Source organism: Oryzias melastigma, linkage group LG17, assembly GCF_002922805.2.
Source record: "Oryzias melastigma strain HK-1 linkage group LG17, ASM292280v2, whole genome shotgun sequence".
NCBI classification, from domain to species: domain Eukaryota; kingdom Metazoa; phylum Chordata; class Actinopteri; order Beloniformes; family Adrianichthyidae; genus Oryzias; species Oryzias melastigma.
Window position 1 is genome coordinate 21934656 of NC_050528.1, and position 21316 is coordinate 21955971.

The 21316-nt window shown below is 37.5% G+C and overlaps 1 protein-coding gene and 1 long non-coding RNA gene across 4 annotated transcripts in view; one reads left to right on the forward strand and one right to left on the reverse strand.

The window, feature by feature from the left end:
• Positions 1–6153, reverse strand: part of LOC112147313 — a 38914-nt gene extending 32761 nt beyond the window's left edge. Inside the window, exons 1-3 of one of the 3 annotated variants that reach the window (XR_002919436.2) lie at positions 6004–6153; positions 3889–3959; positions 1241–1294 (exon numbers count right to left, since the gene is read on the reverse strand). This is a non-coding gene — a long non-coding RNA (uncharacterized LOC112147313). The other 2 variants (XR_002919435.2, XR_002919434.1) reach the window with 2 other exon arrangements.
• Positions 6033–21316, forward strand: part of klf17 (Kruppel-like factor 17) — a 57167-nt gene continuing 41883 nt past the window's right edge. The window contains exons 1-2 of the mRNA XM_024273593.2: positions 6033–6197; positions 11575–11688. The gene's annotated coding sequence lies outside the window, so the exon portion shown is untranslated. The remainder of the gene's footprint in view (positions 6198–11574; positions 11689–21316) is intronic.

The window sequence follows — 21316 nt, forward strand, 5'->3', positions numbered from 1 at the left end:
TTATTTTAAGATTATTTAAAACTTTCTTGATGGGATTTTTTTCTTGCAAAACAAGTATGATTCCGTTTTTGCAGTGTACCTGGACCATTGCCATAAAAAAATAATTCTTGTGTTTATTAGCTAATGAGGTCATGAGCACATTCTGGATTAAAAAAAGATCTGTTTACTTTTAGGTAGAGCAGCCAAAAGGTTACATTTTCCCCCTTTTAAAAATGAAAATCTGTCAATCTTTTGAACTCTGTTTCCAATTGAGGTGACAAGGTTGCTGGAGCCTAATCTTTGTATGGCGACAATTTTTAGTGGTATACCACTAAAAGCAATTGAAAAACTTTATTGATACATTTATTTTCTTGCAAGACAGAAAATAATGGAAAAAAATATTTTTACTTTCTTAAAATTCAATGCAGTGTAGGAGCTGAGAAAAGAATCATTACCCCTTGATGTTAAAGATTATTTCTAGATATTTTAAAAATAATTTCACTTGTGTTTTTGGTTTTTAAGCTTTAACCATGCTACTTTTATATCTCTGTAACCCAGTTTGACGACTTGCCGTCCAGCATTCGTCCGAGGAAGGAAAAAAAATAAGACAAAAATAGTAAAGTTTTGATGCAAAAATAAAGTTTAAAAATAAAGTTTAAGAAGAGAACGATCTCTTTATGTTTTGAGTCAGTAATCCTTCTTCTGTGTTGCTGTCAGTAGCAAATACTGTTACAAACACCTACAGTGCCCTCTAGTGGTTGTCAGTGGGAAACAACTTCTATGGGGTTTCTGGTTCTTAGAGGAAAATTCAAATCAACCTTTATTTAAGTTTTCTTTGTTTACATTTTTATAAAGAAATCAATAAATTGGCCTATTTCTGCTTGAAAAAATCACATATGAGCTGCTTCTTAGTATAAGTTGCTGCCAAAATATGTTTAAATAAGTTATGCCAAATTTATTTTTTTACAGAATTTTCTCTAAAGAAGTCAAGTTCAAAGAACTGCATCAAAAGTTTTCTAAGCATCTTTGAGTGTCAGTCCCATGAGATCCAGCGAAGGAGACCTGTTAGCTTTGATCATACACTTGTTCTTCCCAAAGTTGCAGCACACACACATTTGGACACACAAGAGAGGCCTGTGTTATAAAGCCTTTCAGCAGGACTGGAAATCGCAACAAAAGCTGTGTGTGCGCGCCTGCGCGTCTGCTGTGTGTGGATCCTCTTACAGAAGATAGATATATGAGTGAAATGTTATGATCTAACCTGCTGGTAGCCATTGAGCTCTGAGAGAAAGGGGGTGGAGGAAGGGATTGAAACCTGAGAAGAGAGTGAAGAAGAGCACTGAGAAAAGGATGAGTGTTTTTTTTTCTTTTTAGTCAAATAACCACCAGGTGAAGGAGGGATTTCATTCGTTCAGGGTAATTAAGTATTGCCATATTTTTGGTCGGCATGCAAAAACACCCCAGACTTCTGCTCTTGCTGCGCACATTCTGGCACCACTGAAGGACAGCAGTTGGGAAATGGCCTCAGCAAATAAGTAGTAATGGTTTAAAAGCGCTTTGGCACTCATTTATGATGTCAGTCTTATCAAGCTGGCAGGAAAGCAGGAAAGACTTCAGGATGTGTGCTCTCATGTTTTTACGATTTCATGATTTTATTACAGCTGAGTCATAGTATTACCACTGTTAGCATTTTATATATTTTTGGATGTGAGATTCAGCATAACTTGATGATGATTGTGTGATTGTGAGAACTTTCAGGTATTATGATTGTTTTTGTTTATCAATTGGTAATATCTATATGTATGTTATAAACTAAGCTGCATGCCAATATTCATAAGTTCAAAAAACTGAAATAATATAACATACCTGTAAGCCATGTCAATACATCTACTTTTAGAATAAAAAAAAACATTATTGGTCCTACAAAGGGGAATTTTCCATGTTACCATAGCTCTATTACAAGAAGCAGATACTTAATACATACTATTAAAAACTTAACAATAACTATTACCCAGTGTCTTTGAAGTCTTGTAGAGTCTAATAGCTGACAGCATTTAATATCTGAGATTTTTACGAGATTATTAGGGTGATATTTTTACAATGTTTTAAGTTCTGTTGCACTTCCTGCAGTAAAATACAAAACATCTTGAATAAACACAACAGTGTTATCTTGTTCATCTACTGGATATGAACAAAAAATACATGGAAAAATCATGACCCTTAAAGGTCAAAACTCAAAAAGACTATTTGGAAAAAAGGAAAAAAAAATACTAGATATCCACCATGTTCACAAACAAGTTATCCATCAAGCTACATTGATGAAAACATGTGATGGACATTTATCTGCTGAACACAAACTCTTGAACTCCCATTTAGCATAATGTGTGTTCACACTGGACTGTTCCTGCCGAGACTAGTGCCACCTACAGCTGAAGAGACTTGGTACGAAATATTGAAGTGGTACAATTCTTGCTCCAAATTTTTTTTTTCACGATATATCAACACATTTTCATCGCCAAGTCGTCACATGTGGTTAAGGATTCCTCCGCATCAAAAATTGACGATTTGGGTGTCTTGTTGCTCCAATTAAATTAGGGTTCCCCAACTTCCCGGCTGCAAACTGGTACTGGACACGGACTGGACGCTTTACCTGACAGAGTACTGGACGCGGACCGATACTGGGGGAAGGTGCATTTACACCGGTTGCGATTCAAGCGGCGAAGGCGACAAGTTCCAATGTTAAATCAATGTAAAGACGTGGGGTTGATGGAGACTGTTGCAGCTACTGTTGGGTCAAAGCGGGATACATGCTAGCCTACCACAGAGTCCATGGAGCTGGAGCGATCAGCCCGTTACGCTAGCCAGCTGCATGGTGGACAGCTTAGCAAGCTCCGCCTCCCGCAGGTTTGGCCAGCATATGCCTGCACGCTATGCTGGCTCACTGGGGTTGGCAAAGAGCGAGCGATTGCAGTGATGGCTATCGCGGCGGCGACTATCGTGGCAGTGGGTGCAATCGGAACGGCCATGGCGCTCATATTCCATGGGCTTATGTTTTTATTTACAATCAAGAACATAATAAATAGAATGCAATTCCTAGTCAAGACATTAATAAATAATTTATTTTTATTCAATCCCTCTCAGGTTAATTCTCAAACTGGGCCACAGAAAGACGGAAGTAACGTTTAAAACGGCCGCAATCCAGGCATAGCTCTCGCTGCACTGTGTGAAAAGTCTGCACCGAGTGAGACTGAATGATCTGGTGAACCCAGACACAGCAATGTGTTTGCCGGTGCCACTGTAGAGCTCTCCAAAACATATAAACCAAAGCTAATTGCTCAACATCATCCATGTTTTTCGAGATATGGAAACAAATTAATTCCAGAACAACTTTGGCGTTTGCTCCTTGGCCAAGACGTCTAGCAGTAAAATTGATGTGTGTCAAAAGAGGGACAGCAGACGTGAATTTGACACACCGGCCACGTCTGGTGTGAATGCAGCGTTAGGGTACCGGTACCAACATCAGAACAAAACTCCTGGACCCCTGATTTAATGGAAACAGCCAGCATGTCAGAAAATGGTGAGTTGGGGACACGCAGCAAGTATGTTTGAGGGGGTCCTTAATCATACATCAATATGTGACAACTTTGGAATGAGCATGTGTTGAATATATAAAATACTGGGGTCGTATAATCCTGGTCGGGCACAAACCGCAGTTTTTCATTTCACCTCCATCATCAGTTTTCAAACGGTTGTCACTTAAGGTGAATTTAACCAAACGTCATTACCAAATCAGAGTTCCTGACTGGTCAAAGTTCGACCTGATTTAACCTACAACGTACATTCAATGGTGAAGTAAAAATTTGAGTGAACTCCAGAGATTTAAACATGGAATCCTGATTGAAGACTTACATAGACTATCCATTCACTTGAATGCTTGCTGCTGAGGCTGATGTGCGCATAGTTTCAGAGCCACTTTCAAGCTAAAAAAAAAAGAGAAAAATAGAAAATAACTGACTTGAGTTGTTAACTTTCAGTCTTCCTTTCTCTTGATGTTTCCTACTGACTGATAGTTACTCAGATGTGCAGGTATTAACATATTTGTCTGGACTTCCTATTACCCAGATTCTCATCTGGCTCTTTGTTTGTATATGACATGGTCTGTGATAGCCTTCAACAGTCTTCCCGGTCTGGTGTGTGCGTGCTCGTTTGTGTGTGTTTGCATGTGCAAGAAAGACAACTCATCACGTCTCCTCTTCTTATCAGCCAATTATGTTTATGAGTGTCTGTATGGACATAATGACTGTGAGCACAAGCGCACACAAACATGCTATATCAGGCAGCCCAACAGTAATGAGGGGAAGTGTGCGAGATCTCCGACATGCTATTGACAAAGTTATTTTTCATGCAACTTCACATTTTTGGTCAAATGCACAATGGCAGAAACTCGATGTACCTCTAAGACTAGCAGGGGGCGTTTGATGGGACACTTGAAAGCCCTGACTAGAATAACACATGACTTGGAGATGGGTATCAGCGTTTAAGACAAACAAATGGACTGTTGGTATTATCAGAGTGTTTGCTGTTTGATGTGGAGAGCTGTGTATGCGAAGCACACATGGACTGTGTGAACCGTGGGTCTAACAAAACTTAAAAAAAAAAAAAACGAGGAAAAAAGGATGGCGATCGGCGAAACTTGAAGGAACAAAGGCCCGACTATTGAAGAAAGAACTACAGAAATCCAAATGTGGGGTTTCCGAGATGACTGATAGTGCTGCTGTGGTGCCACTGCCGCAATAGCATCTTAATAGAAAATCTCTCTGTGCAAATTAGTGTCCTATTTGGGGCCTTTGAAGTTCCTCAGCAGCAAGAATCAACACTTCCTTTTTACATTACAGAGTCAGTTTGTGGCTGGTTTCTCAAGGGAACGAACAAGATGTGCCTTGATTCATGGAAGCCAGAGTTTTTCTTTCTCTTTTTTGTTCTCCTGCTTTATGAGGAACATTTTTTTGGAGGAATGCCACATAGCTCCGAGCAGGAGCAGGAAAATTAGTACATGTCTCTCGGCTTTAATCAATTTTTTTAATGCTAATTTGCTCATACTTGTTGTACCGGTTATATTACAGTCTGGCAGAAGAAGAAAAGAACAAAGTCTGTTACATCTGAGTACTTTTTGTCTGTTTATTTGATCAGAAAGGAACATTTCAACGTGTTGAACTTGTGTTGTATAACTTTAAAACCACCACAAACATCTGTTGCACGTTGAAAGTTAAGCTAACACGTTTAAGCTAGCACGAACTCAAAACATAATTTGACTCATGTATGAGTTACTAACAGAGTTGGGTTAAAAGAGGATAAACTGGCTTGCACCTTGAGGGGAAAACCAAACATTTGACATATTGTATTTTAAAAACAATAGAATGCGCAGAATCATAAGAAGCAACATCAATAAACCGTCTATTTTTGTAATTATGACATTTTTAAGGTGGAGGGAACAATAACGCGAATTCAGCGAGACAAAAAAGTCAGTCAAACTTTTTAACAGCGTTCACAGTAACTCTATAACTTGTTCTTGACATGCTACACGTTAGCTACATTAGCGTTAGCTATGTTAGCATACTCACAATACCTGTAGCTCCCTATTGATGTGAAAAGGAGATAAAACAAATGTTACTGTGACTACGCTAGCTCCCGACATGTAAAAAGAAAAAAAAATTGCAAAATTGATACACATTAGCTGTCATTTTTTTTAAATTACGGGTTTTATAATAAAGTAACAAAAATTATATGAATAAAAATAGGACATATTATCAGGAAGAAGCCAAAAGTATGAGCTGAAACTGTTGCAGTGATGTGGTAAAAAAGTTTGACGGAAAACCAAACAGGTTAATAAACAACTTACAAGATTCAGAAAACCAAACATGAGTCCAGAAAAAAACAAATTAAATCAACTTATCTTTAACAAACTAGCACCAGAGTAGTTAGAGGAACACAGGTCACTTAGCAACAAAATAAATTACCTCTTACTTTTTATGCTGCAAAGTCTTATCAGAGATTCCTACTATCCTCCTTAAGCAACATAAGATATTCATGTTTTCTACCCTGTAGTTCATCATCAGCCCACTAGAGGCAGTAGAAAGGCGTTTCCTGTTCATTTCAAAATGGCTGCCTCCATGACATCTCAAAAACACTCAAGTTTTGCCAATTTTCACAACTTTATGGTAAGAATAGCTCATCTGTTGTATTTTTTTTTAAATAGCTAATTGCTGAATTGAAAAAGTACAGTTGCTTTATGCTTAGAATGTGTGGCTCAAATTTGAGACTGTGGCTTAATAAGGGGCTTTTTCCTGAACACTAAGCTAACATTTTGTGCATAAAAACTTAACAAATATCCAAACACACTATAATTGATACATATCTCATTTAAAAAAATGTATCTAATTGCAAAACAAATTAATTTTCAGTCAATTCTTTAATGTAGAGGGCTTTGCAGTGATAAATTCATACTGCTATTTTTGTTTAAATATAACTCTTGTCTGAAATGGGGCTTTTAAAAAAACAACACTGACAACATGCTATGCTAACAAGCTGAGGCCCTTTCCCTCCTTCCGTCTTGGTAAGATAAATATCACGTTTGTCCTTCTTTTTAAATGTTTTTAAGAAATGATTCCAAGAAGTCATGTTTAAGCTTTTATAACCATGGTTGCGCATATACATGGAGTACTCTGTGTCCTTTGCATGGTTTGCTTTCACATTCTGCACTGGTAAACATTATGATTACATCTGTAATTGTTCTTGGCTTGAAGCCCAAACTCGAATCTTCTGTCATTTTTTTTTCCCAGATGGCATTCAAAGTTCATCCATTACCTGTTAGAACTCAAAGTTCATCAGAATTTGAAACTTTTCTTCGCTGTGCACAGATGTAAAAATACTTCCATGAGTACATTTATAATTTAGGCAATTAAAGCTTCAGGTGTCACTTGGGTTCAGAGGAGATTTGGGTGTTTTTCCATACAAGGTCATTTAAGTTAATAGATGAGAATTTTGACACTATGAATTAGTAAAAATAAAATCCTCATTTGTGTTATTAAAGAACCGTCACTTTTTTGAGTAAGGGTCTCCATTTGGACCAAACCGTACCACGAATTTCTGAAGTCTGTCTTACTTTTCATGGCTTTAAAACAAATATGTTAGTCACAAAAAGTCTGATTACTCAGCGTGATTCCCAGCCTTTGTGTGACGCTGTGTTTATGCGTTACCTTGACGACTGTATATCAGTTCTGTAAAACCATTACAGATGCCTTTTTAAAATAACAGTTTTGTGTCTGTAAAAAAAAAAAAAAACTCTGAGCAGAATGTCATTAAAATGCACTGCAAAAACAGGCTCTGTAGAAAGAAGTAAAAAAATGTAAAAACAAAAATATTTAACCTTAAAAGAAATCTACTAATGGGTGTAAGAAAATTTGTAGTACCAGTAATTCTTATTTTAAGAAAAAATTCAAGACATATTTTCTTAAACTAAGATTATTTTGCTATTGAAAAACATTCTTAATAAGATTTTTATCTTGCAATACAAGTAATATTTTTTTCTTGAATAAAGGGTCTTTTTACTTTCTCAAGATTCAATTTTTGCTCTAAAACGTAATTTACAGAGCGTTGCCATGACTGTAGATTATTTATTCCGGCATGAAACCAAAACAAAACACAATAAAAACTTGTTCCCCACTCCTCGTCGATCTTTCATTCAGGGACGTCATCTGGTACCGTCATTCTTACACAACAGCCACTTGTGGAATGCACATGTGAAAGACTGATGACTTAAGTTGTTTGAGTTGTGACACTGTACGCACTTGATTGACATTTCCGTAAAACCTAAGCCTAAAAATCAGTTTAGCTGTTGAGCTGCTTGAGTGATTTGTTATAACAAAGCAGTGTGAACCACATAAAGTTTTGTATTTCATTCACTACTCTTTGTATCTCAAGATCAATCTGACTTGTAGACTTTGAGGCCCTGTGTGCAATTCCCCCCACAAATAGGAAGTTAGGAAGGTCAACTGTTGAGTTTCCGTCCTCATGCTAATCATGCTCTAGTCTCCGGAGGACTAGCATTTCCTCCTTTGAGGTAAGGAAGCACAAGCAGACAAACATACAGTTAAACAGCTACAGTGCCTCCAAAAGAGATCCAGTCTCCTTCCCCCACTTTGGCTTGTCTCCATCAGTTAGCCCAAAATTGTCAAGAAAGGGCCATTGGGGGCTAGTTTGTGGTCTAGCCTAGTCGTTCCTGGTCACAAACTGTCTGTGTTCATCTGTAATAGAAATGCAAAAACTGCATATTCGTCAAAGATAAGATTTAGAATTCCTATTTTTTTATACATCTACTCGTTTTTTTAATATATATATTACCTTCTAAAACTCTGAGACAGGCAGTAAAAGATATTTGAAAGTGGGGTTCACAGGCCACACAGAAAGTGGGGATTCTGGGGGGTTTTCCCTCCACATCCAACCTCCACGGTTGAGGTAAATGCTGGAGACAAAACGGTGTGGGAATGACGTTTGTCACTCAGATAACCAGAGCATGAGGGGTACGCTCAAAAACTCATGCAACAGGGATCATACCATTAGTCTGATAAGATGAAGAAGAAATTATTTAGTTCCTGTTAAGTCTGCATCTTGCAACTTGCATCTTGTGACAGATGTTTTTTTTGTAGAAAGGAAAGAAATTAAGTGAATTAAGTTGGAAATCCTGCTTTTCTGTGTAATGGTGTCTTTGAGTGTATTTAAATACTAATTTCCTAATGTCCTAAATTTTTATATTTAAAAATTAACCTGTCAGAAAGAATAAACAGTTTTGAGTCACTTCTACAAAATTATAAGTTTGGGACAACTTACCATATTTTTGGCGCTAAAGGGGGAAATCGGATTATAAGGCATGCAGTCCCAAACTACTACTTGTTGTTAGCCGTGTTGGAAGCATTAACTACATTAGGATATTCACAAGCCTTTAATTCTCAACCTTGCAAAACATAAAAGAACAGACTGAAACCGCTAAAGCAAATATTACTGTGCCAGGGCTAACTGTAAATAACACAATCCAACAACACTACACGTTAGCCAGGTTAGCACATTCACAAACCTGTAGCTTACAACCTTGTTAGCAACATATAAAAACTGGTGCAACTAAAATTAACGTTACTGTGACAATGCTAACTCCAGAAGTTGCTATTAACATGTAAAGAAACAGTCTGACACCACTACACTTTAGCCATGTTAGCATATCTACAATACCTGTAGCTCCTAACCTTGTTAGCAACACGTCAAAAGCAGATTGATACAGCTAAAATCAACATTACTGTGGCAACGCAAACTCAACAAATTGTTAGCAGCACGTTACACTTAAGCCATTTTAGCGTACTCACAATACTTGTAACTCCTAGCCTTGTTAGCGACATGTAAAAAAGCTAAAATAAACATTAGTGTGACTATGCTGACTCGAGAAGTTGTTAGCAATATGTAAAAAAAAAAAGTTTGACACATATACACTATATAGTTGCGTTAGCTTATTCACAATACCTGTAACTCCTAGCCTTGGTAGCAACATATAAAAAACAGACTGATATAGCTAAAACTAACATTACTGTGACTATGCTAACTCCAGAAATTGTCATTAACACATTAAAACTTTAGCCGTGTCAGCATATTCACAATACTTGCAACTCACAACATTGTTAGCAACATGTGAAAAAAAGACAGATGTCACTAAAATAAATATTACTGGAACAATCCCAACTGTGTTGGTTACCCATAATGAAGACGTTTTAAAAAACAGTACAGTACCGTTACACAGTTTTTGCTTAATTATATAATATCACTCAAACATCTTGATAGAGTGCTGCGTAGCTCTCAAAATTTCTTAGACGTTAGTCGCTCCAGATTATAAGCTGCACAGTCATAAAAAAAAAAAGACTTTTAAATGCGCCTTACTGTGTGTAATATACAGTACTCCTATATGGATCAATGTTTCCTGCAAATTAGACTGTCCTGATCTGTCAAAATAACACATTTTCATAAATATATTTTTATAAACTTTAGGTTAATGTATGACATACCGCCTGTCTCCTGAAATTCTGCTGTAGTTCAAAGCGGAGAAGCATTTTATGTATGTTCCCAATGATTTATATAACTACTTGTACTGTACATGATGTGTTTAAAATACCCACACGACAAAGGGAAATGAGAACATTCAGTAACGAGAAGTTCTTCTTTCCCTTTTATACTTGCTGTCCTTGGCATCCATCCATTCACCTATTTTCTACAGTCTCTCACATTTTGTTAAAGGTTCATGGTGCCTGAAGCCAATCCACACAGTACTGTCCTTGGCACCTGATCAAGAATTTCTTTGCGTCTTATGCAAAACAACAGATTTTTATTTCGTTTGAAATCAGCGAAAAAGCAGGTTTGGGCAGGTTTGCCGACTTTAATCAGGAAAAAATAGGGAAAAATTAAAAAATGATTCCAGTTTTCAAAGCGAGACTTTCTTCATTTGGATCCCTCAACGCTCAAGATGTTCCCATCGTGACCTCAAAAATCCTTCCGCCATGTTTCAGTTTCACGATCCAATTCCCCTGCAGCTAAATACCTAAGAGTTGTTAGCTCTTATAAAGCAATGCTGACTCGCTTGAACTAAACACCGTCATTACTGTCATTCTAGCACATGATCAAACAGGTGGACTGAGGACTGACTCCCATGTGTGGGCGTGGATGTCCGAAGAATGCAGAGCCAACGCAGTAGGAGCACCAGTCGGCCCAGCTGGAGATAGATGTGTTGTTAGATTAGCCAGTCTGCAGCGCTATTCCCTCTGCTTTTAACTCATATTTGTTGGAAACTGTGCTGAACTAGTGGCTACCCTGCAACATCTCAAGATTAACTACCATTTAAAGTTAATAAAGTGACATTGTGCGACTGCTCTAGGAAGTGGAATTTTAATTGAGTGTGACCATTTGACATAATGAGGTAGCTATTTGAACGAAGGTGGCAATGTAATTATAGCTTTGAGTAAGGGGTGTGTGTCGAGTACTTGCTCAGAGGTTTGCGTTATAGTCCTTGGCTGTTTTAGTCATTGTGAAGTGAAATAAAAGATTGTTTCAAACTGAATTATTGTTCAAGCTTCAGTCTAATTTTTTTCTCTTTTACTAAGTGATAAAATACATTTTGAGATAAAAAAAAAAAAAGATCCCTGTCAAGTGAGCTTTTTAGGCACGCATCCATCACTCGTAGCTCCTTTGCAATTGCATCACGATAACATGACAAGGATAGTAGCAGGAAAAAGCACGCATTATTCAAGCAAGTGTGACGCAATATTCTGATGATTTAACCATCAGCCGCTTCATGGTCAACTGAAAACATTTTCGAAAGCAAAAATATTTTGTCAGATTCTTTGATAAATCTGACAAACCTGCATCGTTTTATTATCTCTTTTATTGATCATCAACTGCATGTTTATCTTATGTCCTTCCGCTTGATTTGTGTGCCTTTTTATGACTTGAATAAATGTGGAGAGGTTTCAGTGTTTGATTAATATGGACTTTTTTTTTTACCAGGTCCAAGTTCTCCTGGAAGGATCTTGAGAGGCAAACTGATCCCTGAAGACAAGGCATCAGGACGTGGATTTACCTTGTCTGGACAAGTAGTGAAAATTCTGGAGCAAGGCAAAGGTGAGATTGGTAGAGGTCAGGTGGCTGGAGCTTGACCTGATTTGACAAGAAAGAGGTTAAGCTTGAGTACAAAACTAAGGGGTATTGACAAGATATCGTTGGAATCACCCACTGCTTTGGGTGAAACGGATCTTGTATGTAGATGGGGTCAAAGTGAGGTGGGAGGCCTTGGCCATACTTGTACCCACTTCGCTTGAGGCCCAAAGGTTGAAAGGGTAGCTTCCCTAAGTTGAATAGTGAATATCAGTGAATATCATTTGGGCTTATGCAGATACAGCCATTTCAGACGCACTATCCTCCTATTTGAACTAGTCGGGAGATGGTATCCTGGAACCCCCTGAGGGACTTAAAGACTCTCACAAGCAACAACAGTAAAACTAGGGAATATGTTGGGGAGAACTGAACTTGATCCAACATTGAGCTGTGCTGTCTTTTTTTTTTTTTTTGACTTTATAGTTCTGTTACTGGACCTGCTTCCAAATAGATTCTTTCAGGCCAGATGCTGTTAAAAGGTAAAACAGGAAACAGCCACGAAGGAAGGAAGAAGCAATGTGACGGGGTGGTAAAAGTGCAGGAAATGAATAAAATGTTGAAACTGACAATTTTATGTTTATGTAGCATTTTTTGAGATATTTATATGTAAAATAAACCATCTCTCATATTACCCAATGGACATCTGAACCAAAAAAAGTAAATGTTTGCTTCGCTCGCCTCAACGGTGTTACAAAAATGGTCGAGAATTAGTGCAGTCTGAGTCTTGTGGTTAGGTTGGTCTATCTATCAGCCAATCAGAATCATGGGAAACTTAGACCTCTAATAAAATCCAAAAACTTGTCATGAATAAAAAGACAGAGAAACAGACACAGGGAAAAAAATTGGACACTTGACATTGTGCATAAAAAGGGACTGAATTTTGTCTCATTTCATGGTGTTTCACTTTTTCAGTACCCCTATAAATATCGCTGCATACAAATTTACAAAACTGAGGTTGAGTTGCATATGAGGAACCCTTGCTCAATGTCTTATGCCATATTCACATCGGGCATGTGACACACTTGCAAGAAAGTGCTAAACAGGTTCTTGAACAAGCCCTAAGTCCATTGGTCACTACACCTGATACTAGTGCATGTCTGCAAGATATAGTTGGAAGAGGCTTGGTGCGAAATGTCAAACTGGTGCAAATCTTGCTCCAGACTATTTCTCTCAAAGCTCTAGTCTGAAAGACTAGGTATGATATAATTTCATCCAGCGACGTGGTCAATTCTCAAACGGTTGATACATTTGTCACTATCAAATTCCCTGTTTGGTCAAAGTTCAACTTTTAATGCACTCTCTGAAAACAGTCTTGAAAACTTGCGTTAGGTTTACGGAAGAGCTTTAAAACGTGAAAGGCTAAAGCACGCATAAACACGTGTTTACACAGACTTTAAAAGTGGTTGCTAAGGACGGTGGGAACATAGCTTTAAAGGTGGATGAGTAACTGACAAAACCTGACTTACAAGTGATGTGGCCATTGCCACCTGGCCTTTGACTCAACCTAAAGTGTATACTGTATCCGTTTGTACAGATAACTGACAGATGGGTTGGTTGTGCTAATACAACATCCCCCAACGGACTCCTGATCTGGGATTTCAACTGTCATGTCACTGCCCCATAAGAGAGAACGTTTCTCTACACCATGACAGGACACACTCATACTCTTGATGAATACATCCTCACAAAAATTTAAAAAGTACTTAAAATGAAACTAGTGCACATTCACCTCTGAGGAATCTAAATAAAATCAAACAAAGAGACTCACGCACTAAAAGGTTTTTCCCACACACGTTCGGATGTCAACAAGCTTCATTAGAAACACAAAGATGACCCTGCCCTCTCATATTGACACTTCCTGGTATTCAAAGTTTCTCACACACTGTTAACGTGGAACTAGAATTCCTTTTAACAAGCGGATGATCCGCTCATGAAAGACTACTATCAGCGTAGAGTTTTTGAATTTGTGCCTCCTTTGTTGTTAATGACACGCTGGCTGACACATCCTGATTTGTAACGTCTTTGTCATCGGCGGGCGTGCGAATATTAGCAGCAGGACTGATTTTGATGCTGAATGTTGAAGGGCAAGTTTAGGCTGGCTTAGCTCTATTGACGCATCAGGTCATGCAGAGCAGGAGTACAACGACAGGGCATGTCTGGTCAAAGGTTTCGTCCTGCATTTATCATCTGGTGGTTAATCTACTTTGCACAGTTTGTGCTAATGAATGCACCAAACAGCTATGCTTTAAAAAAGATCAATGAAGGGCTTTTCAATTGTTTGGAGTTTATTTTTTTAAACTGAATTAATGGTTTTCACTTTTATTCTCAAAGAATTTGTATTGCACATATTCAGAAGGTGACATTTTAGCTAGAAATTACTTAGAGTAAAGTAAGTCTGGCTACAACGGGCTAATAATCTGCAACCCTTATTGAGACTTCTATCTTATTGTCTAATTACTAACACACAAAGTACACAATTTTGCATTCACTTTTAATCAAAATCCTATTGAATTGGTGTGTGATTAATGTATCACTGTTTGCCTATTCTCCTCCATTTACATTTTCATAGAAATTTTGCTCATCCTGAAAGAAAATATTAAATATTTGCTTTTAGATTATAAATAAAACCGGGAAAAATGTAGGTTGTTTTTTTTTTCCTCTCTGCAAAGCCTGGGAGTTAAAGACCACTGACCCATAGGATTTAGAGAGGCCAAAATTAAGTCAAATGTTGGGTGAGTACACTGAATGTATCAAATATGACCCCCCTGCTACTCCAAAAGTCCCAAGAGATGCAGAAATCAAGATGTAATGAAATGATTTATCCGAACATACAGGTCTGTGATGCTTCAAATGTATAAAAATAAACTGAATATGCAATAGGTTTGACAAACAATCCATTGTGACAAATGTTTTGTGTTGTTGAGCCACGACTACAGTATGGCCTCTCCTTTTACTTTATTTTAGAGCTTAGAACTGTGAGACCAATCATAAAATCCATCCATCCATCTCTTTGTTGAATGGAATAAACATGTTCTCTTTGTGTGCTCCCTTTCCTGCAGGGTTATTTGCTGTCATCCAGGGACTCTAAAGGTGTTTGATATTGTCCCCCTGCAGTGCCCTCTTTACACCCTCTTTAGCGCCTGGTGGGGCGACCCAAAGGCTAGGCCAAGCCTGTGATTGTAGCCCCCCACCGTGACGGGAATAAGGGGGCCTGCCTCCCTCCAATTACACCCTGCCCAGCCCCATGAAACGCGGAGCTTTACGGCTCTTATCCAATACAAACCCCAGGCAATAGAGGGCAGGGAGAATAGGGCAGCAGCAGGTAGTAATGGAGCTTAAATGGCAACAGACATTCCACATTGGTTCTCTGCCTGAGACCGGTTGGGTGACAGGTGAGCAATGGATGATGGAGACATGTGCACCAAAACGTGCCTGTGCATGTGATGGGAGCTGGTTTCACACCATTATTACTACACGTTTATTAAAATTAATTAATACTGTATTTTACCATCATCAAATGAAGCAGAGACTGTGAAGTTTAGGGACACATCCTGAATCTTTAAGAGCTAAACAGATTTAGAAATCGAAATTCTTATAGACAATCAGGTGTTAGAGAGAGTAACTGAAATTGAGTTCCTCGGAGTCATCATGGACCACAAAATAAGCTGGAAAGCTCAAATAAAGCAAGTCAGAACCAAAATGGCCAAAGGCATTGCAGTGTTGGGAAAAACGCGTCATACACTCACTTAGAAAGCACGCTTACTAATATACTCGTCAATAATTTTACCACATTTACATTACAGTGTTGAAGTTTGGGGAAATACTTACAAAACAAATTTACAATCTTTGTATATATTACAAAAAAAAGCTATTCGAATAGTTCATGATGTGGATTATGGGACACATATGAACCCACTGTTTTTGAAATCTGGTTTATTAAAACTATGGGAACGAGTGAAACTTAAAACAGCGCTCATCATGTTTAAAGCCAGAAACAACTTACTTCCATTAAACATACAACAGATGTTCAAGGACAGAGATGGAGGTTATGATTTAAGAAAACAGCTGAATTTCAAAAAACAATGTACCCGTACAGCAAAAAAGAAACTGTGCCTATCATTTTGTGGTGTGGATCTATAGAATGGGTTGAACAAAGGTTTAAAACAAATCAAAAGTTTACATTTATTTAAAAAAAACATACAAACTGTCACTGCTGAATCTTTACAAGGACTGACATGATCATTATAAACACAAATGTCATTGTACATACGTTTTAATCAAAAGAAATTTGAAGTGTTTTGAGAAAAAAAAAAAAAAAACTGTAAATAGACAAGGTAACAAAAAATGTTGTAGAAAGGGGTGGGACCACACAAGAATTTTCTTCTACCCACTCCTCTTCAAGCACATTGTTTGCTTTATTTGTATATTTTTATTTTTTGTATTTTACAATTCTTATATTTGTATTTTTTTAATTCTTATGTTTATTTTGTATTTTTGTACTTTCAAATTCTAATTGCCTCTGGTGGAAGGTTGGCGCCAGTGTTCGGCAGCGGAGCCACCACCAGTGTGTGAATGTGTGCGTGAATGGGTGAATGGGTCTGTGACTGTGAAGCGCTTTGGGCCCTCGAAGGAGGGTAGAAAGAGCTACACAAGTATACGCCATTTACCATTTATATTTCTATTTCTATTTTTAAATTCTTATGTTTATTTTCATTTTGTGTTTGAAACAAAGAAAAAAAAAAGAAAAAAAAAACACCTGATTGATAGATTAAGCCACTGTTCAATTGTAAATAGACTGTAGGAAAGAAACTGGAGAGGAATCACAAACCCTGCTGAGTGTCACACAACAGCACAAAAGAATGAGAAGATGTTTCCAACTGGGGCTGGGCGACACTGAGCATTTAGGATCGATCCAAACCAGTCAACATTGCCGATATCAATACCAATATCGATATTTTGCGTAAATATGGGAACTGATGGAAGCATAAATAATTTGTAACTTCTTAGCCTTTAAATAGAACAAAGTGGAAATATCGATACCTGCATACCTGCAGGGCAATATTGATCCGATACCAACTTGTGATAGATACTATTGATATCTTGGATCAATCCGCCCAGCACCATTTTCAACTCATAAAAGAGAACATGTTTCTTGGTTGTGCAGACAAAGACTTTTGTGGAAAACATAAAAAGTTCCCCTAAATTTCCAACAACCTTTGATCCAACAATTTGTCGATGATCAAGTCATATTTTTTAAATCTGGTTTAATGAAGAAGAAAAGTCTTCAATTGACAGTTTAAGATGGACATTGGCGAACTTTCCTACAAGTGGGCCACATCATTAGACAGAAGGGCCGGACCAGGAGCAGATTTGTGGCGTGTTTTGGTAATTAACCAAATAAAAGAAAGAAATAACACTAAATCTGGATAAAAAAACATGCCTTAAACTTGATTGAAAATTATTTTAAAACACAAAATTTTGATTTTGATTTCAAAATTGTGTTTTTTGTTCTCATTTTAGGGCCATTTTAACCAATGCGTTGATTGGGTTTGGTTCATGTGATGTTGGAATAATTAGAAAAATGACTGTCCAACTTGGAAATCACACATGAATATCAGAAAAACAATAAATCTTCAAACACTATTAATTCAGAATAACTTTCTCTGCCCAAACAAAGGGGAATTTATCTATGGGGAGACATCGGAACTGCACGGAAACTAAAATATTAATAAAAATAGTTTATTCTGGTTTGGCGCCCAGATTAAATAATTTAACGTTCCGCATGTGGCCCCCGGGCCGTAGTTTGCATACCCCGGTTTCAGAGATCCAAATTGGAAGAAAATTTAAGAGCTGAAATATGAGTCCCAAATATGGTCACATGTGGTTGCCCCCTGATGGAGGCCGAGCTCCCCATGGGGGAAGCTAATGACAGCCCAGCCTAGTTCAATCAAACAAGCATTGTTCACATTTTACCAACTGTATCAACGAGGCGGTCGTGTCCTCAACACCCAGGAGTAACTTGAGACGTGCACCTTCTGTGAGTAATGGGTGTGATTTTATGGTAGGGAGTGGGGAGAGGGGGGCATCAGGAAAAGGGTTGGGACAGGTATTTTAGCCCCTGCTGAGAGGCTCACTCGGCAGCCTTAAGGCACAGAGGAAGAACCGAATGAAAACCGTGCTTTTAAAATTCTTTTAACCTTTCGTAAAGCAAGAGTAGGGGGTTTGTGTGGCATCACCCTGTTTTTTTTTTTGTTTTTTTTTGTGTGCGTGGCATCACTTGTTCAAATGTCTCCGCACTTTGATTTGACTATATTTTATGAGACGTGATTTATATTTTATTTATGAGACGTGTGCTGCCGACCTCTTGGCCAGGTCACCCTTGAAAAAGAGATCCTGATCTCAACGGGTTTTTATCTGGTTAAATAAAGGTTACTACTACTACTACTACATTTGTCTTATTACATAGACGTTTGGGTGAATTAGGAATACATTATCAGTACTTTCACAAAGTAAGTTATCTTGATGACAAACTATTTACTCAAAAGAACTCAAACTTTGTGAATTAGTGAAATTCTGAACAGCGAAAATCATATTCAAAGCAGAAATTTCTTTATTACCAAAAAGGTATTCATTAAAAGAGAGGAACAATATCATTTATGGGGAAAAGTACATTTATTATGCTCAAAAACAATTTTGTGTGTTCATATTCAAAGGAAGGCTGTGGAACAGAACCAGTTTAGACTTAAATCAATGTCCAAACATAAAGAGGTGTAAAAACAAAATATAGAAATATGATTGTTGATATGTACTTATACAAAACATAAAAAAACAAACAGTTATATATCTGTAAATAATTATGAATATAAATTACAATTGTGTGGGGGGGCACTTGAGTGTTTGTATCTTACAAATGTGTGTATGTTTCATTAAGTACATTTATTAACATGCGTTTATGAGTATCTGAAACTGAAAAATATCATCATCATCATCACATTTAAAAAGTGATAAATAAAGCCAACAAGTGTGCCCATGGTATTGAATCTTATATACACATTTACTTAAAGGGTAACCAAACCCTAAATCAACTTTTTTTGGCTGTTGACCTTTATAAATGGGGCTTTAAAAGTGGTGTCTGTTGGTCATTGCCAAATTTTTGACAAACTAACAAACTTGTTTAATTCTTCAAAATATAGTCAAAAACCGTCTGTGTGCTGCCCCTACAGGTTGAATTAAGGTATTGCAGTTGAATTTTGTGATTGGTCAAACCATGTAAGTTTCTGAAGTCTGACGTCATGATCTGGAACTTCAGTAATGATAACAGTCCAGCCCCTAAGCCCCACCCCTCTGACAGTGGGTGGAGTCAGCCTCCAACTTCCATGTTTGGTTACCCTTTAAGTAACTTAAAAGTAGTAGTTTTATTGAGTGTTACTTCTTACTTTAACTAGAGTAGATCAATGATTTAAGTACTTTTACTCTGTTACCATTGGCTGTATTTGTCTGCTTTTTATATTAATATTTGTAACATTTACTTCAGAGAGTATTAGAACAATATGGCTATGGTTTCAGATGTAGAGCGGTCGACCTCTGATTGGAAGATCCCAGGTTTGGGCAGACACTGAGCCTCACATTGCTCCTGGAGGTTATGGGTTGGCACCAGTGTTCAGTGGCGGAGCTGCCACCAGCATTTGAACTGGTGAATGGGACTATGACTGTAAAGCTCTTAGGGCCTTCTAAGAAGGTAGTAACACGTTATATAAGTATACGCCACTTACCGTTTACCATATTTGTAAATGGTATAATCCCAACAGAAGAGATTGGCTTCACTGTAAAACCAGAATGTTTCTGTTTCCATCAGTGGAAACAGAATGTGGAAAAAGGGAACTTCCTGCTTTGTTGTAATCATTAAATATTTATTTCAGTATCTGATAAGACTGTAATTATTGGGTTTTTATCTGATTCCACAATTTTGAGACTGTATATTCAAAATATTAGATGACTACTTTTTACTTCTACTTCAATAATATTATCTTAGTGTGAAATCACTTTTATTTCACTGTGAAGAAGATGTTGGGTAACAAAGTGAGAGTTATCGGTCCATCTACACTGTGAATCATCGTTGAGTTGAGTCATAGTCGCACCCATTCAACTGAACTGATGGGCTGCAGCTTTGAGTCTTCATTCCAGTCATGACAGTGTAATTTTACCACTACCCATACAGAAAGCACATCACTGTTGTTGTTTTTGTTCTTTATTTTTACATGGTTACAAAAGCTGCTCCCATCAGGGGTATTTATTGTAAATGTGTAAGTGATGCTTTAAATCCAATACACTTGAAACTTTCGAAACATTTCCACAAACTTTTTAGGTGAAACTTCTGCACCTATGAAACAAATGTTGATTTTAGCCTCTACAAATGAACATCTCAGACACAAAAGTGGGATTGAGTTGATTGATGTTTGTTTTGTTGTTTTTGGCCTCGCATCATCCGCCTGTGATCTTTTTAGTGACCTCTGGCATCATAGTTACAGAAGCACGTCCACTGCCAGGAATTCAGCGATGCAACCAACAAAAAAAAAAAACAACAACTCTCTGATGTCTTATCAGAGGCACAAACCATACAATGTGAACGATATATGTGGACCCACAAGTGGAGAGGGAGCAGTTATTGTTGGAGTTGCCAAAAAAAACGATCAGATCTGTGTTTGTGGACTTGTTTTAATGAGCCTAAATGAACCAAGGCTATAGTTTGCCAATGCAACCTCATCTTATCTTAGCACATGCTTTGCTACATGAAAACAGTCCTGCAGTGTTTTGAAGTTCTTTTTTGCCTTACTTTGACGTGCAACATGGAAAAACATACCTAATATTATCTCTGTGTTTACTTTTCTGGATAAACATTAGAAAAGTGCTTTGAACATATTTGTGCTGGCTGCTGAACTTTATCTGTTTCTCAGATTTAGAAATCTCCTAGCCTTCAGGAAAAGCAGCATTTAAACTTCAATAACTTTTTGCATGAAAATAAATAAAAAGGTGACGCCCATGAAACAACCAAAGCGCATAGAGTTCTGATTCTTTTGGTTTCTATGGTACCCAAGCGGCAGAGAAAACAACATGTTTTAGAGGGACTTTAAAAATGCCCAGCTCAAAGTATCTTCATATATACAGTATTAGATCATATTAGTGGAGCCGGTTATTAAAAGAATCGGGCATTTCGTGATACAAACACCAAATTTGGCATGGATGTACATAGAGTGCGCTCTTTCAGAAAAATGTGTTATCCATGAGAAAGTCCAAGATTTTAAATAGTATACATAGTATAGTTTATTCTGTTGGTACTCCTTAAGTTTAAAAACTGTATTGTGTGCATGAACGGCCCATCTTTTTGAGGCCGGGGCAAAATAGACATTAAATAATTTTGGCTGTCATTTCAGATTTTTCTTGTGGCTAACCTGCTTTCCTGAAAGAGGGGATTATACGGTATACCTGCGTTAAATTTGGTGCTTATACCACAAAATGCTCGATTTGTACAGAATACGGTATCAACCAAAGCAGCTCCGCTAAATACTGATTAAATACTTTTATTTAAATTTCCTAT